Source organism: Triticum dicoccoides, chromosome 3A (genome assembly GCF_002162155.2).
Source record: "Triticum dicoccoides isolate Atlit2015 ecotype Zavitan chromosome 3A, WEW_v2.0, whole genome shotgun sequence".
Taxonomy (NCBI): Eukaryota; Viridiplantae; Streptophyta; class Magnoliopsida; order Poales; family Poaceae; genus Triticum; species Triticum dicoccoides.
In genome coordinates, this window is record NC_041384.1 from 498,066,153 (window position 1) to 498,084,944 (window position 18,792).

Sequence of the window (18,792 nt, forward strand, 5' to 3'; positions counted from 1 at the left end):
GGATCGGGAGGAGACGGCCGCCCCGACGCCTGTCGTTGCCGGCCCCGCCAATCGCCGCCGCCGCCCGACGCAGCCCGCTCCGACCTCGCCGCGCCGCCGCCTGCCATCGACGCCTGCCTCCTCATCTCCTCCCGCACGGCTGCGCCCGATGCAAGCCACCACTCCGCTACGGCCACCGCAGGCAGCGCCGGTGCCGCCCCCAGGGCCTCCTCTGCGCCCCTGCGTCCCCGTCGCCAACCCCGCCGACCTCATCGCCTCCCCATCGAGAACAGCGCATCGGTCCCGTCGCCAACATCGCCCGTCGCCGAACCTCCCCGCCAGATCGCCGCCGTCCTCCTCGTCCTCCTCCCCAGGCCGCTTCCTCGCGCCTCACCGCCCCTCTCCTCGGCAACGAACATGAGCCGCGCCCCCTCCCTCTTTCCCCCTCGGTCGCTATGCCGCTCCCCGCGCCGCATCGCCCGCTGCCCCGCTACGTGACCACCGCCGCTGTTTAGCTCCTCCCCGCGTCGCCCCCCTTGCTGCTTGCTACGGCCCCGCTTCCCCTGGCCGGCGCCCCACAGCGCCTGGTGGCCATCACCGTCCACGGCCTCGCCGCTGCCACCTCAGGCGACCGGCCTCGCCGTACCGATGGCCGCCCCTGTTGACCTGGGCATATGCCCAATCGGGCTGGGTGCCTGCGCCCATTAGCGCTAACCCAGCGCCCGCAAGGCCCCTCTAGCCTATGACATGTGGGGCCCTACCCCCCACAGAACGTTTAAATAAAAATAAAAATAAAAAAATATAGAAAAAATTAATTAATCAATTAATTATTTAAAGAATTAATTAACTTAATTAATTTTGATTATTTAAACTAATCAAATAACTAAACTAATTAAGCTGTTAGTCAATTAATTAATTAGTATGACAGTGGGCCCCCCCACCTAATTAATACTAATTAGGTTAATTAATATGTCTAATTAAAATGTGTCACTGACCAGTGGGACCCACTGGTCAGGTTGACCAGTCAACCCTGTTGACTGCTGACATCAGCATGACATCATGCTGATGTCATAAATCCTTTTTCGAATTAAATTAAATAATTAATTAAATTCCAAAAATTAATAAAATCTTTAGAAAATCCTATCTTTTAATCCGTGACTCGGATTAAATTATTTTCAACATGAAAGTTGCTCAGAACGACGAGACGAATCCGGATACGCAACCCGTTCATCCACCACACACCCCTAACATATCCAACTCGCAACTTTCACCCTCCGGTTCAGCTATCTGAAAATGCAAAACACCGGGAATACTTTCTCGGATGTTTCCCCCATCGCCGGTATCACCTAATACCGCGTTAGGGCATACCTAGCACCGCGTATTGCCTCATTATGCTTTGTGATACCTTGATTGCTCTATTATTTATTGTATTCCCCCTCCGTTACTTCTTTCCGGTAGACCCCGAGGCTGACGGCGACCCCAGTTCGACTACGGTGTTGATGACCCCCCTCTCTTGCCAGAGCAACCAGGCAAGCCCCCCCCCTTGATCACCAGATATCGCCTACTATTCTCTCTACTTCTTGCATTAGAGTAGTGTAGCATGTTACTGCTTTCCGTTCATCCTATCCTGATGCATAGCCTATCCTTGCTACTACTGTTGTTACCTTTACCTGCAATCCTAATGCTTAGTATAGGATGCTAGTTTATAATCAGTGGCCCTACATTCTTGTCCGTCTGCCATGCTATAGTATCGGGCCGTGATCACTCGGGAGGTGATCACGGGTATATACTATATACTTTATACATGATACATGTGATGACCAAAGTCGGGTTGGCTCAAGGAGTACCCGCAGTTGATTCACGAATTGGGGGCTGGAAGGACATACTTTCCCGACGGCCCTCTGTGTGGATCTTTGTGGCAAAGCGACAGGGCAGGTTGAGACCACCTAGGAGAGAGGTGGGCCTGGCCCTGGTCGGCGTTTGCGGTTATTTCAAAATAACACGCTTAACGAGATCTTGGTATTTGATCTGAGTCTGGCCACTGGCCTATACGCACTAACCATCTACACGGGGACAGTTATGGGCACTCGACGTCGTGGTATCAGCCGAAGCCTTCATGACGTCAGCGACTGAGTGGCGCATGCCGGATTGGACCGTAAGCCTGCTCTTGTATTAAGGGGGCTAGTTCTGCTTCCGGCCGCGTACGCAACGTGCAGGTGTGCAATGGGCGATGGGCCCAGACCCCTGCGCCATAGGATTTAGACCGCCGTGCTGACCTCTCTGTTGTGCCTAGGTAGGGCTGCGACGTGTTGATCTTCCGAGGCCGGGCATGACCCAGGAAAGTGTGTCCGGCCAAATGGGATCGAGTGTGTTGGGATATGTGGTGCACCCCTGCAGGGAAGTTAATCTATTCGAATAGCCGTGATCTTCGGTAACAGGATGACTTGGAGTTGTACCTTGACCTTATAACAACTAGAACTGGATACTTAATAAAACACACCCTTCCAAGTGCCAGATACAACCGGTGATCGCTCTCTCACAGGGCGACGAGGGGAGGACCATCGGTTAGGGTTATGCTATGCAATGCTACTTGGAGGACTTCAGTCTACTCTCTTCTACATGCTGCAAGACGGAGGCTGCCAGAAGCGTAGTCTTCCAATGGACTAGCTATCCCGCCCTTATCCCGGCTTTCTGCAGTTCAGTCCACATATAATAGCCTTATTCCAGTTGATACCAATGCATACATATGTAGTATAGCTCCTTGCTTGCGAGTACTTTGGATGAGTACTCACGGTTGCTTTCTCCCTCTTTTCCCCTATCCCTTCTACCTGGTTGTCGCAACCAGATGTTGGAGCCCAGGAGCCAGACGCCACCTTCGATGACGACTCCTACTACACCGGAGGTGCCTACTACTACTCGCTGCCTGCTGACGATGACCAGGAGTAGTTTAGGAGGATCCCAGACAGGAGGCCTGTGCCTCTTTCGATCTGTATCCCAGTTTGTGCTAGCCTTCTTAAGGCATACTTGTTTAACTTATGTCTGTACTCAGATATTGTTGCTTCCGCTGACTCGTCTGTGATCGAGCCCTTGTATTCGAGCCCTCGAGGCCCCTGGCTTGTAATATGATGCTTGTATGACTTATTTTATTTGTAGAGTTGTGTTGTGATATCTACCCGCGAGTCCTTGATTTTGATCGTACACATTTGCGTGCATGATTAGTGTACGATTGAATCGGGGGCGTCACAAAAAGTGTGAGATCATTTAGTGTAAGATAAAATTGAGTGTTGTACGAACTTGGATGACAAAGAATAAAAGCGACAGACTGCATAAGAAAGGTTGTCATCTTAAGGGGCAATACAACATGACGTTCTCTTGCACTAAGGGATTCAGCATACAATCAAATAAGCGCATGGCAACCTCTGCTTCCCTCTGCGAAGGGCCTATCTTTTACTTTTATGCAAAGAGTCAAAGTTTTTCTCTCTATTCCTTTTATTTTTCTCTTTTGGCAAGCATCATGTGGTGAGGAAAGATCTAGGCACATATGTCCAGTTGAATATACACTACTGCAGGATGCTGCTAACGCGACACGACGATCTGAGACCCTTCGACGAAATTTTGTGCGATGCCATAATCGCAAATGATGGTGTAAAAAACCATCAAAAAGGTGCTAACGTTTGCGATGGGGGAGGCATCAAACACGGTTCAGATTTTAGTTACATGTGCGATGCAGGGCATACAGTTCAGTTCAATTAACTGTTTGTGATGGGGAGGAACAAAAGAAATGGGCAGCCAGATGGAGGTGTGTGTGCGAAATACAACATATGGTTCACTCGGATGAACTGTTTGTGATTAGGCAACACAAAAGAAACGGTCAACCAGATCAAGGTGTGTGCGATATACGACATGCGGTTCACTCGGATGAACTGTTTGCATTGAGACATGAGAACAGAAACGGTTCAACTTAACAAGATGTGTGTGATACGCGGCAAACATGTCTGTAATCAGAAATGTGTGTGAATATCGTTAATAACACAGACGGTTGCTGCTAATAAGGCGTGTGTTGTGAGATGGGATTGCATACAGAACCACAACATATAAGGACATGCTTGCATAACCAAATTAAACATCCACTTACATAGGTGGCTACTACAACCATGGCATTTGCACACACCAAAGTAAACTATTACATGCATAATTACATAGTTGGCTGCTACACACATGAAATTTCCACACACCAATAAAGTAAACTATATATTACATGCATGATTAACTAGCATAATCGATCACCTGATCATCATCTACTTCTTGTGACGCTTGCTCTGCTTGTGGCTCGATCTGGGCTCGTCGATATGGGTAACGAGGGACTTCCTCATGTCAACGATCCGCCTGTGCATCTCGTAACATGTGTACACGCTCTTGTCCACGAACCTGAGGTGAGGTTAATCCAGTTGCCACATCCAGGCCCTGTGCCAGGATAGGGGGCTTGTTCTCTAGGCATCTTGCTTCATCTTTTCATAGTAGGGGTCGATGATGGCCGAGGCGAGTTCGACTAGAGGGTCCTTCTTCGTGCTGCCCTAGACCCTATAGTGGTCACGGATTTCGACATGGTTCTTGCAGGCCAAGCCCGTAACACTGAGCGCATTTACATCATCTTTGGTTTCCATCATGGCGAACTTGTAGTCGGTGCTGTTGACAAACCTATTGAAAAGTCGCAAGGCTCTGTGGCCATGCAGTAGTGGTAGATGAGGACATGATGGCGCACGCACAACTGGGCAACGGCAACCTTCTGATCTATGACGCGACGACCGGCGGTGTACTGGAGGTCGATGCCGACCACCTTGTAGTTGTCTCCAGCAAGCAACTGCTCAACGCTGTTGATGTAGTCGTCCACCACGGCCGGGTCGATGGTGTACACCGCCGAGAGATCCATCTCCCTCGTGTCGGTCTCCACTCTATGCTCGTCGAACTCCATTGGAGCGTCGCTGGACATCCCCTCTCTATGTGTCGTCGTGGGTGTGCTTGTTGTGTTGTGGGGCGTGATTGAAAGGTTGAAGAGACTAAGGTTATAATGGCCGCGAGAATTAAAGGGGAACTCGGACGACCAGGAATATCGGCATGCCCAGATGGCAGTTCTAATTTGTGGCGCGTAACTCCATCGTGCCGAACGTAACTGCATCACGTGGCAACACGTGCGGTGCAACCGCATGCATATGGGGCCCCCGACGTGATCGTGCGCACACCCAACCGCTGGTAGAGTGCGCGCAGAGGGACGCGAGCAGAGCGCTCCGCGGTCGCCTCAACGACGACCAACCATATATATGCATACATCAGTTAAACGCGCAAGGAAAAGCTGTCCACAAGCCGAGTGCGCCGATGGACGCGAGTAGAGCGCGCCAACAGACGTGACAGAGCATGTCGCGGCGCCTAACGGCGAGCAGAGCTTGCCGAGGGACGTGAGCAGAGGACGGCACAATGATATGTGGCAAATAAGATGAACTGTGCGAGCGATGTCGGAGACATCAAGCACGAATCATATTAGAGTTGCGTGTGCGATACGTGGCATACAGTTGATCCATCTGAGCTGTTTGTGATGGAATAAGCTGTGTGTGTTGCGGGCAAACGCTTTCTGGTATATAATCTTAAATTTAACCAAAAAGTGTAAATGCATGTTACAAAAATTGTATTGCTGGAAACTATGTTCAAATACGACTCCAACGATATAATCTTTAGCGACATGCATTCGTATTTTATTAGTTAAATCCTACTTATAAACCAGGATGGGGGTACAGTTGGTAATTAAATCACAAACGTTTTTTATTAACTATGTGTACGTGTCCTCTAGTCCTCCTCTCGCACGTCTTCTCGCCCCGCTGCCGCAGACGGCTTACAGCGCAAGCTTGCGCAGCGTGTGGGGGCGTTCTTTTGGCCAAATGGTGGCGCCAATGAATCGTCAGTGAGACTGTTCCCGCGCAACCTCGCAGGTTCCCGCGCAAGCTTCCTGCCCGACTCGGTGAAATCCCCCAAATCCCAATACTTACTGGTCTGCTATAAAAACCCTCACGACCGGTGAGTCCCGTGTCACATTTTCCCCTCCCTCCCTGTAGCTTATCTCATCTGCTTCTCCCACAATCGCCAATGGTACCGGTCCATCGTCGTCGCTCAGCCACTCTGCCGTCATCAGAGGACGGCTCCAGTTGGGAGGCTACACCGCGGCGGCGATGCAGTCCCCGATGTAGTGTAGTGCGCGTGGCGTCCCTGCCGGATGTGTGCGGAACACCCACCACACGCTCCGCCGCTGCTGCCCGTCGGCAGCTATTGCCGACCGCCGTTGCCGCCACACCACCATCGAAAGCCAGGGCCATCTCCCGCTCCGCCGCCGCGGCCCGAAGGCGGGAGGTGGCCGTCGTGGCCGCCACCCACTACCGGCCACTGTGGCCATCACCCACTCCGCCACCGCGGCCCGAAGGCGGGAGGTGGTGGTCGTGGCCGCCACCCCATCATTGGCCACCGTGGCTGCCAGCCCACCGTCAACAGCTGGGATTATCACCCGCTCTGCCGCCGCGGCCCGAAGGCGGGAGGCGGAGGTGGAGGCCCGCACGTGCGTCAGCGACCTTGCGCTCTACACCGAGTTCCTGCGGGAGGATGAGGAGCGCCTCGTCGAGCATGCAAAGAGCCTTACCATAGCCGTGGCTGCAGCACACGCCGACGCAGAGGCGAGGAATTAGGAGATCTACGAGTAGTCCGACCGCTTCGAGAGGGATCATTTGGAGCGGCAGTGGGCGTTTGAGCTGGCGAGCGTCACTGAACGTGCAGCAGTGGTAGGCACCGTATTGCATTTGTCTAGCTCGTCGGTAGGCTCCTCCTCCTCCTCTGCCTCTTACTAAGAGGGTGAGCGAGCTCGGCAGAGGAGAGGCTGCCGGAAGTAGCACAAAGCCCCTCCGTGGTAGTAGTAGTATTTAGGGGCTATTTTGTTCAGTTCATCTGACTATAGATGTGTGGTCGAACTGTACAACATACTTAAAATTAGCTAGTATATATAGTTGAACTAGCTATTTCAGTACGTGGTTGGCAACAATTGGGGAAAAGTTTGGTCGGTTCAGCTGTCGAGTTGAACTGTTTGTATAAATTAAGAACAACGACTTAATCTATGAATGAAATCTATGCTTAATTACTGAATTTTAGTTGCACAAATTAGATAGTGCTAATGATTTCTAGCTGCATATTTTGACAAATCGCAGTGTTACAAGGATTGACAAATGGCAACGTTACTAGATCAACAAATGTAAATCTTTCCAGTTTGACAAATGACAACATACCCAATAATTGTTTGTACGTGGTTGCACACGGGTCATCCAAAACAACCGTTTGCGTTGAAGGGATGCACAAATCCTGCGCTGCTCTCACTTTGCATATGGGTGTTCTATCAAAAACGTTTGCGATCAAGAGCTGCACAAATCCTGCTCGGCACATTTTCCCTTGGCTTCCCGGGGAAGCTGTCGGTTTGCATACGGGTGTTCTAACTAAAACGTTTGCGATGAGTGTTTTATATTTAAAAACCGAATTAAACTGGGGAAACCAAATTAAACCTGGGGAAGCTGACAATATTTTTACCACGGAATGTTGATGCCGCTCCATGATAGCATGCCAAGTTTCATGAATATCAGACGAGTTTTGCATTTACTAGAATTTAAAAACCAGGTATCTCAATGTTTGCAGCCGAGTGACGGTGGCAGGGTGTTGAAATTCATTCCCATTTCTTGCATGGGGCCTAAGCATGCACCCAATGACACATATTTGATTTTTCAACCAGTTTATATGCACTAGAGAATGTGCATGTAGTTAAAATTTGAATTATGCACATAAAATGCCTAGAAAACCGAGTTAATGTATAAAAATGTCCAAACGAACCCTGAAAAATTCCAAAATTGAACACAACACTCTTGTTGTTCTATGTTGACACTCAGAAAATTTTGAAAGCAATAAGAGGCAACGGATATCGTTTCGTCCCCAAAGGTGGCGTGTTCCCTACCAAAACGATCACGCTTGTTGTGAGAAGCTCTGGTTTGTGAGAAGCTTATACCCAAACCTGCCCCAAATGGGACAAAAATTTTACCACGACATGTGGATGCTGCTCCATGATAGCATGCCAAGTTTCATGAATTTCAGACGAGTTTTGGATTTACTAGAATTTAAAAACCAGGTATCTCAATGTTTGCGGCCGAGTGACGGTGGCAGGGTGTGTGACATTCATTCCCATTTCTTGCATGGGACCTAAGCATGCAACCAAGGACACATATTTGATTTTTCAACCAGTTTATATGCACTGGAGCATGTGCATGTAGTTCAAATTTGAATTATGCGCATAAAATGCCTGGAAAACCCAGTTAATGTATAAAAATGTCCAAAGAACCCCGAAAAATTCCAAAATTGAACACAACACTCATCTTGTTCTATGATGACACTCGAATTTTTTTAAAGCAATAAGAGGCAACGGATATCGTTTCGTCCCCGAAGGTGGCATGTTCCCTACCATAACCATCACGCTTGTTGTGAGAAGCTCTAGTTTGTGAGAAGTTTATACCCAAACCTACCCTAAATGGGACAATTTTTTTACCACGACATGTTGATGCCGCTCCATGATAGCATGCCAAGTTTAATGAATTTTAGATGAATTTTGGATTTACTAGAATTTAAAAGCCATGTATCTCAATGTTTGCGGCCGAGTGACGGTGGCAGGTTGTGTGACATTCATTCCCACTTCTTGCATGGGACCTAAGCATGCAACCAAGGACACATATTTGTTTTTTCAACCTGTTTATATGCACTGGAGCATGTGCATGTAGTTGAAATTAGAATTATGTGCATAAAATGCCTACAAAGCCAAGTTAATATATAAAAACGTCCAAATGAACCCTGAATAATTCCAAATTTTTTGACGACACACCTATAGTTGCATGTTCGCTGCAGATAAAAGTTCTAACAATTAAAACACCATCCTTTGTAGCTGTGACCCCATTACGTAATTCAAATCAAGACAATAAATCAAGTAGATCGAACATAGTTTATTATCACCGACCGTGTGAGATGCAGCACAAAATATCTTGGAGCACCGTCGGTGTATAGTACGCCTATGGCTTATGAGAGAAGGTGCGTCGGCTACAGTCCACAGACTCCTTGCCGGTGACCCTCCTTCACATATCGTACATAGTTTTGAATAAGGGACCATGTTTGATGACACTTTGCGCGCCAGTTTTTTCGCTGAAGCGATTCCAAATTTTCGGCTTCGGCGGAAATATCTACCTCCCCGCCCCTCCCCCTTACTAAAAGCCACATTTCCCCTATTTCTGCCTTCCTTTCCAAGTTGAAACCTTCACTCCTTGCTTACAGCACCGCCTCCTCGCCGGTGACCCTCCTTCACGCTGCTCGGCCTTGCCTATCCAGGCAGGTAATCCACACCCGACCCCCATCCTCCTCCTCCTTCCACATCCCACATGCCCCGACCGCCGACGCGAGCGCGACACCTTCCACCCAAATCACCGACCCCTCCACCAAATAAGCGCCGCCCTAAGCCATGGTGCACGCAGTATAGCCAGGATCTCAAGGAGCATTTGGCAGCGGAGAAGCAAATCGCAGCCACATGCACGGATGAGGTCGTGATGGCTGCCATTCATGCCGACCACCAGATCTTGAAGGAGCACCTTGCCATTTTCTAGCTACGCCGGTTAAGCATGCTCGGTTTACCCGTTGCGTGTGCTGCTCCTGCCTTTTCTTCACAAATTCTAGTGAATTGTGCTATCTAATTTTACCATGCAATCTCTTGCTCTAGTGTATATGTTCTATATGTCGTGCAATGTGCTGCTCACTTATAACTATTTGTTAATTAGTTGTCATCTTCAGTTAACTGTTTGGTTCAATTATGCAAATGTGATGATGTGGTGTTCAATTCTTCAGGCTGCAATTTTGTATTATCTTCCGAGAAATAAATAGAATTTATCTTTACAAAATACATGAGAAACGAATACAATTGCTATATTTCCAAGTTGTCAAACATGCTTGGTTTGGTTATACATTGTGCAATGTGGTGCTCAGTTAACGTTTGGTTCATTTGTGTTGTGGTGTTTAGTTATCTGTTTGGTTCAATTCTACAATGTGATGTTCAATAGTTGTGGGTGCATTCTGTTATTGTATACCATGTGAGTAATAAATTGAATTTGGCTGTAGTAAATACTTAACCTGATGACTAACTACCTTATATGTGTTGCAAGGAAACAATGGGAAGCACCAAGGTTTACAATCGAGGTTAGCACGTGCATGGTTCGTTGTCTAATAGCACATTATTGTGCAATTGCAGGAACCATTATAATATTTTGGTTTTTAACAATTTGGACTTGCACATGTAGGTCCTGCTGTCAGAGGTTTTGACCCACTGTTCAACCCTTTTGGCATATGGAGAAATGAGTTGTCAATGAATATCAGTCAAGTCAAGAAACTCAGAAATATTGTTAGGATAAAGAAATTAGCGACAAAAAACAACAAGATCTTTGTCTCCACAATGAAGAAGACATCAGTTCACTACAGGATGGTACTAACTATTATACGTTGCCTTTTTTATTCCTTTGCCCCATTTCCAATATGGAGAAGATATTTATGCACACCCTTGTTTTCAGGCCTTTCCAAAGCAATTTACTGGTGATTACCTCTCAAACCACCTATATGGTTAGGAGGCGAGGAAGGTATTCATACAACACTCACGGTTCAATATTGAAGTGTCCCTGAAGAGGATGAAGGATGGACAGTTAATCATCCACAGGCACTGGCCTAAAGTTACAAAGACCTTCAACATCAATGAAGGCTCAATATCCGCCTTCTGATTTAGCAGTTTTCCAGATGAGATACATCTGTCTATGTACCGTCTATGATGCTAATTTTGAAAGGTTATAGATGTTGCATGTGAAACTTGGTCCTCGTGTAGTTGTGTAATGGGGTAGCTGAGTGCTGAAGCTATATGATGTTGTGCTCTAATGTATTTAAATTATGAAAATGAAATATATTGTGTGCTCAATATGAAATGTCAATTAGATTAATAAATGGATTATGAATAATCAGATAATTAGCTTGCTAATGGCGAATTAGCCTGCTAATTGGGTTTTGCTATTGCAAACGGTTGTTGAAAAATACTGTTGGTGATGACCTCAGGCAATGCACATAGTTTCTAGGAATAAACCGTGTTGGATCAATGAACAATCACACACGACTTTCTCTTGAAAACTGTTTGCGTTAGGCCACCTTGCGCAAATGTTTACCACATAAAAACTGTGTGTGATGGACAGTCTTTGACACACAGTTTCTTCTACGGACCGTGTGTGATACATTCAATAACGCAAATGATTGAACGGGAAAAATTGTGTGTGATGTACCTGTGAATGGAAACGTTTTCCTTGGAGCGATTGTGTGGGATGTACATACAAAAGGAAACGTTTAGCGAGGACTGACTGTGTGGGATGTACTTGCGTCCGGAAACAATTTCGTCATATAATTGTATTTTTTAGCTCTACTGTACGTATTTCCATTTTTTGAGCACTCGCAGGTCGCACACGACCTCATTTTACTGAGCGTGTGTGCCAGGAGGGCATATCCCCGACGGTTTTTGGGTCGTGTGGGAAGGACCCCCCTATCGCCCACACTCACTTGGCGATGGTTCCAAATGCCGCCGCGGAAAGGGGTTAAAAACCGTTTGTTTAGCAGCTCGATGTAGTAGTGATAGATAGCATGAGTTATTATCGTTCACATCACCCTTGAGGTGAGGATGTTGGGAGGCGAAACTATAAGCCCCTACCTTTCTATGTGTCCGGTTGAAACGTTTTGCTCATGGCTACAAGGTGAGTGTTAGCAATCATAGAAGACTATATGATGGTTGAGTATGTGGACTTGCTTTAAAAGCTCCGACACGTGACTCTTCCTAAAAAGATGATGAATTGTAGTTGCAAAGTTGACTAAGAACATAGTTTGTTGGTTTCTAATAGAGTTTTTTCTTAACACTTCGATTATGTGATGAACTGTTACTTATTCATAGGAAGTATATGATGCAAGTTTTATGATAAAAGTCCTATGTTTAATTTTGTTGTTGTTACAATAATCAATATGATGCTTCTATGTCCGTATTTTGTTTTGATCGACACCTCTCTCAAAGCATGTGGACATGTTTTCGATTTCGGTTTTCGCTTGAGGACAAGTGAGGTCTAAGCTTGGGGGAGTTGATACGTCCATTTTGCATCATGTTTTCTTACTGTTATTTATAATGTTTTTATCCATAATAATGCCTTTTGGAGTAATTCTAATGCCCTTTCTCTCATAATTTGCAAGGAACACACCAAGAGGGAGAATTTCGGCAGCTGGAAATCTGGACCTGGAAAAGCTACGTCAGGCCACCGATTTTGCACAACTCCAAGTGAGCTGAAACTTTACGGAGATTTTTATGGATTATTTGAGAAATACTGGAGCCAATAAACACCATAGGGGGGCCACCAGGTGGGCACAACCCACCTAGGCGCGCCAGCCCCCCCAGGCGTGCCTTGGTGGGTTGTGGCCTCCTTGGCCCACCTCCGGTGCTCTTCTGTGATATAAACCATTTTGACCTAGAAAAAATAAAGGGAGGACTTTCGGGACAAAGTGCCGCCGCCTCGAGGTGAAACTTGGGCAGGAGCACTTTTGCCCTCCGACGAAGCGATTGTACCGGGGGAACTTCCCTCCCGGAGGGGGAAATCATCGTCATCATCATCACCAACAACTCTCCCATCTTGGGGAGGGAAATCTCCATCAACATCTTCACCAGCGCCATCTCATCTCAAACCCTAGTTCATCTCTTGTATGTAATCTTTTTACCGGAACTATAGATTGTTGCTAGGGGGTGACTGGTAGTGTTGATTACATCTTGTAGTTGATTACTATATGGTTTATTTGGTGGAAGATTATATGTTCAGATCAAATATGCTATTTAATACCCCTCTGATTTTGAGCATGATTATTATTTGTGAGTAGTTACTTTTGTTCTTGAGGTCACGAGAGAAATCATGTTGCAAGTAATCATGTGAATTTGACATGTGTTCGATATTTTGATAGTATGTATGTTGTGATTCCCTTAGTGGTGTCATGTGAACGTCGACTACATGACACTTCACCATATTTCGGCCTAAGCGAATGCATTGTGGAGTAGTAAATATATGGTGGGTTGCGAGAGTGACAGAAACTTAAACCCCGGTTTATGCACTATTCCGTAAGGGACCGATTGGATCCTAGAGTTTAATGCTATGGTTAGAATTTAGTCTTAATACTTTTCTTGTAGTTGCAGTTGCTTGCAGGAGGGTTAATCATAAGTAGGAGGTTTCTTCAAGTAAGAACAACACCTAAGCACCGTTCCACCCACATATCAAATTATCAAAGTACCGAACACAAATCAAACCAACATGATGAAAGTAACTAGATGAAATTCCCGTGTACCCTCAAGAACACTTTGCTTATTATAAGAGAGCAGTTTAGCATGTCCTTTGCCTCAAAAGGATTGGGCTACCTTGCTACACTTTTGTTACTATTATCGTTACTTGCTCGTTACAAATTATCTTGCTATCAAACTACTCGCTACTTACAATTTCAGCACTTGCAGTTAATACCTTACCGGAAACTACTTGTCATTTCCTTCTGCTCCTTGTTGGGTTTGACACTCTTACTTATCGAAAAGAGATACAATTGATCCCCTATACTTGTGGGTCATCAAGCGGCAGACACCGAATTACGGTTGCCTAGCTCGTCGGTAGGCTCCACCTCCTCTGCCTCTTATAGAGCGCGCTCGGCAGAGGAGAGGCAGCCAGAAGTAGTACAAATCCCCTCCGTAGTAGTAGTATTTAGGGGCTATTTTGTTCAGTTCATCTGACTATAGATGTGGTGGAACTATATAACGTACTTAAAATTAGCTAGTATATATAGTTGAACTAGCTATTTCGGTACGTGGTTGGCAACAATTGGGGAAAAGTTTGGTCAGTTCAGCTGTTGAGTTGAACTGTTTGTATAAATTAAGAACGACTGCTTAATCTATGAATGAAATATATGCTTAATTACTGAATTTTAGTTGCAAAAATTAGATACTGCTAGTGATTTTTAGCTTCCTATTTTGACAAATCACAGCGTTACAAGGTTGACAAATTGCAATGTTACTAGATCAACAAATGTCAATCTTTCCAGTTTGTTTGTAAGTCGTTGCACACGGGTCATCCAAAAGAGCTTTGAAGAGCTGCACAAATCCTGCTCTCACTTTGCATATGGGTGTTCTATCTAAAACGTTTACGATCAAGTGCTGCACAAATCCTGCTCGACACATTTTCCCTTGGCTTCCCGGAAGCTATCGGTTTGCATACGAATGTTCTAACTAAAATGTTTGCGATGAGTGTTTCATATTTCAAAACCATTGATGTTTTCTTCAAAGAAAATCGTTTGATAAGTCTGTAGATTAAGAGAGAAAAATGAAAGTTCGCCCAAACCATACATTTCATTCAGTCATACTGCGAATTTATATTCTTATGATCGAGATACAGTATTAAACCCAAGGAAAAACTATTTTCGGCGGCGGCGGAGGCGGCGTTCCGCGCCGTCGTTGTTGTTGTCGTCCTCCTGGACGCCGTTGTTGAAGTTTTTAATGCAGTGCTGAGAGGTTGCATTCGACGGCGGCGTCCCATGCCTCCGAGGGGGGCGCGCACACAGATAGGAAGGCAGGCGGCCATGGAAGTCAAAGGGCTCGCTTCCCAGTGAGCCTGCGCACCGTACAACTCGCACACTTCCTGGTGAGCCTGTGCATTCGAGGACATCTTGCACGCCTCTCGGTCAGCCTGCGCACCGGACTGCGCTCGCACGCCTCCCATTCAGTCAAGGTCAAGCAGCTGTCCACACGGCACCTCCGACAGCCATTAAAACCAAGACACGTGGTGTCACGTGAATGGTTAACAGAGCGCACACGGTTTGAATTATACAAACGTTTGAGATATTAAAGTGGCAGCTAATTGTTCGAATTGCCTTTCTTGGATGTCATTATTCGAGTGCTCCTTCTCTCAAAATGGAAACGAAAAATACCACAATATGTCGGGTGCCATTCCATGATAGCATGCCAAGTTTCGAAAATCCATTTCTGCACCCGAGCTCATCTGCACCCGCACCGATGAAAAAAATCAAAACAAATACTAGCAAAATTCCAAAAAATCCAAATAAAATTTCTGTGGTAGACAATTTGATGTGTGAGGCCCGCTCCAAATTTCAAGTCATTTGGACATATGAGCAGCTCTCAGCAAAAAAGACAAATTGGGGGTCTGTAAAAATGTTTACTATTCATGTACGGTTTTGGCCCGATTTGTCTTTTTTGCTGAGGGCTTCTCATATATCCAAATGACTTGAAATTTGGAGCGGGCCTCACGCATCAAATTGTCTACCATACAAATTTTATTTAGAATTTTTTGAAATTGGTTTGAATTTCTTACGAATATTTTTCTAACCAGGTGCAGATGAGCCTGGGCACCAAAACGCCCTACTCGCCAAGTTTCCGGAATTTCAGACGAGTTTTGGATTTACTAGAATTTAAAAGTAAAGTATATCAACATTTTGCCGGCAATCAACGGTGCCTTGGTGTTTGAAATTCATTCTCATTTCTTGCATGGGACCTAAGCATGCCCCAAGGACACAGATTTGATTTTTCAACCAACTGATATTCACTGGAGCATGTGCATGTAGTTCAAATTTGAATTATGCACATAAATGCATTGAAAACTCAGTTAATGCATAAAAATGTCCAAACGAACCCCGAAAAATTGACACAACACTCCTGTTGTTCCATGTTGACACGAGACATTTTTTGAAAGCAATAAGAGGCAATGGATATTGTTTCGTCCCCAAAGGTGGGACGTTCCCTACCGAAACCATCATGCTTATTGCGACAAGCTCGAGTTTGTGAGAAGCATATACTCAAACCTGCCCCAAATGGGACAATAATTTTACCACGGCATGTTGATGACGCTCCGTGATAACATGCCAAGCTTCATGAATTTCAGACAAGTTTTGGATTTACTAGATTTTAAAAACCAGGTATCTCAATGTTTTGCTGACAATCAACGGTGCCATGGTGTTTGAAATTCATTCTCGTTCCTTGCATGGGACCTAAGCATGCACCCAAGACACATATTTGATTTTTCAACCAATTTATATGCACTGGAGCATGTGCATGTAGTTCAAATTTGAATTACGCACATAAATAAATTAAAAACTTAGTTAATGCATAAAATTGTCCAAACGAACCCCGAAAAATCACAAAAATTGACACAACACTCCTGTTGTTCTATGTTGCCACGAGATTTTTCTTGAAAGCAATAAGGGGCAATAGATATCGTTTCGTCCCCAAAGGTGGGAATTCCCTACCGAAACCATCATGCTTGTTGTGAGAAGCTGTGGTTTGTGAGAAACATATAGCCAAACCTGCCCCAAATGGGACAATTTTTTTACCACGGCATGTTGATGCCGCTCCATGATAGCATGCCAAGTTTCATGAATTTCAGACGAGTTTTGTATTTAATAGATTTTAAAAACCAGACATCTCAATGTTTTGCCGGCAATCAATTTCTTGCATGAGACCTGAGCATGCACCCAAGGACACAAATTTGATTTTTTCAACCAATTTATATGCACTGGAGCATGTGCATGTAGTTGAAATTTGAATTATGCACATAAATGCATTGAAAACTTAGTTAATGCATAAAAATGTCCAAATGAACCCCGAAAGAATCACAAAAATTGACACAACACTCATGTTGTTTTATGTTGACACGAGAATTTTTTTGAAAGCGATAAGAGGCAATCAATATCGTTTAGTCCCCAAAGGTGGGACGTTCCCTACCGAAACCATCATGCTTGTTGTGAGAAGCTCTAGTTTGTGAGAAGCATATACCCAAACCTGCCCCAAATGGGACAATTTTTTTACCATGACAAGTTGATGCCGCTCCATGATAGCATGCCAAGTTTCATGAATTTCAGACGGGTTTTGGATGTACTAGATTTTAAAAACGAGGAATCTCAGTGTTTTGCCGGCAATCAACGGTGCCCTAGTGTTTGAAATTCATTCCCATTTCTTGCATGGGACCTAAGCATGCACCCTAGGACACATATTTGATTTTTCAACCAATTTATATGCACTGGAGCATGTGCATGTAGTTCAAATTTGAATTATGCACATAAATGCATTGAAAACTCAGTTAATGCTTAAAAATGTCCAAACGAACCCTCAAACATCCCAAAAATTGACACAACACTCTTGTTGTTCTATGTGGCACGAGATTTTTTTTGAAAGCAATAGGAGGCAATGGATATCGTTTCATCCTGTGACACCCCGATAGTTAAGCTACAGTAAACCCCTGTAAATGATGCTAGGTCATCGTAATTAAAATTTTGCTAAACCTCACTCGTTTCAAAATTAGTTCAAATACAGATTCGAAAATTCAAATTTAAAATGGAAGTCAAATAATTTAAAACTTCATAAGTTAAATAAAAATGTTAGTGGTGTTGCCAATATTCACTAAGGATTTATCATGTAAAAATCAACATCATTTGAATTCACAAAATACCCCTAGGAATTAAGACAGTCGACCAGCATCAAATTAATTGGCCTTTTCAATTACTAAAAATACTTCAACAGTTAAAAATGCTCTAAAACTTTTTGTGACACCCCACCATATTGTAAATAAATTATGTGCTAAGTTTCGTGTTTTGAAAAATTCAATGGGTAGCTCAAACTACTGCAAAACAGTAAAGAAAATAGGAAATAGTCAAATAAAAAGAAAAATGAAACTAGATAGAAAAATAGGGAAAACCTGTCTATTGTTGGACTGGACCTCAAGTACACAAGCAGGCCCAGCCCAACTATGGGTCACCTCCCACCTTCGCTACAGTGGAGGCTGTAGGCGTGGAGGCCATCCGCCATGGCCACTGGCCACGCGCCGGCCATCCCGCGACCTTCCCCCGTCCCAGACGCCTACAAGGCCTTCCCCGCGCCCCTCCCCGAAACCCTAACCCTCTCATTCTCTCCTCCTCGCGTCGTTGCTCTCCTCCTCGCCTACGTCCGAGCTCAACCGAACCCCATCGTTGCCGTCGCGTCGTCGTTGCCGTGACCACTGGCCAGCCCTCGCCATCGTGAGACGCCCAGGGGGACCGCTGTCGTCGTCCACATCAGCCCCGCCCTTCGACTCGAGCCTGGGAGGTCTCTTCCATCGCCATCGATAAATTCATCGCCTTCACCGCGTCCCCGACCTCGCCTTGGAGCTCGTAGTGAACTCCTCTCCCAATCCCCCTGCTTTCGCCTTCGATTTGTCGCCGTATGCACCGCCCCACGAGGACCAGTCGCCATTGCCGGAGTTGGCCCGTCCACACCCCTAGTCGTGCCCTCACGCGTGCTCGCGCTGCGCCTCCTCCGCATGCCTCGCCCCTGAACGTCTCCAGCCCTGGTCGCGCGCCCGCTCTTGGCCGCCATGGTCGCCGGCGCCGCGAGCCATCGTGCGTGCTCGCGCACGGACCCTCCTCCCTGTCCTCTCCTCGGGTCGACCCGGCCGCCCCCGCTCATCCTGCGCGTGTAGCGCCGCCGCACTCCTCGCGCTCGCCCCTGCTCACCGCGTGCCGGCGTGTGCCTACAGCCGCCGGCCACCTCTCCTCCGCCCCGCCGCCTTGTTCCGGCCGGCGCGCGCTTGGCCCGTGGCCGTCGACACCCGCGCCCAACTCCTCCCCCCCCCCGCGCGC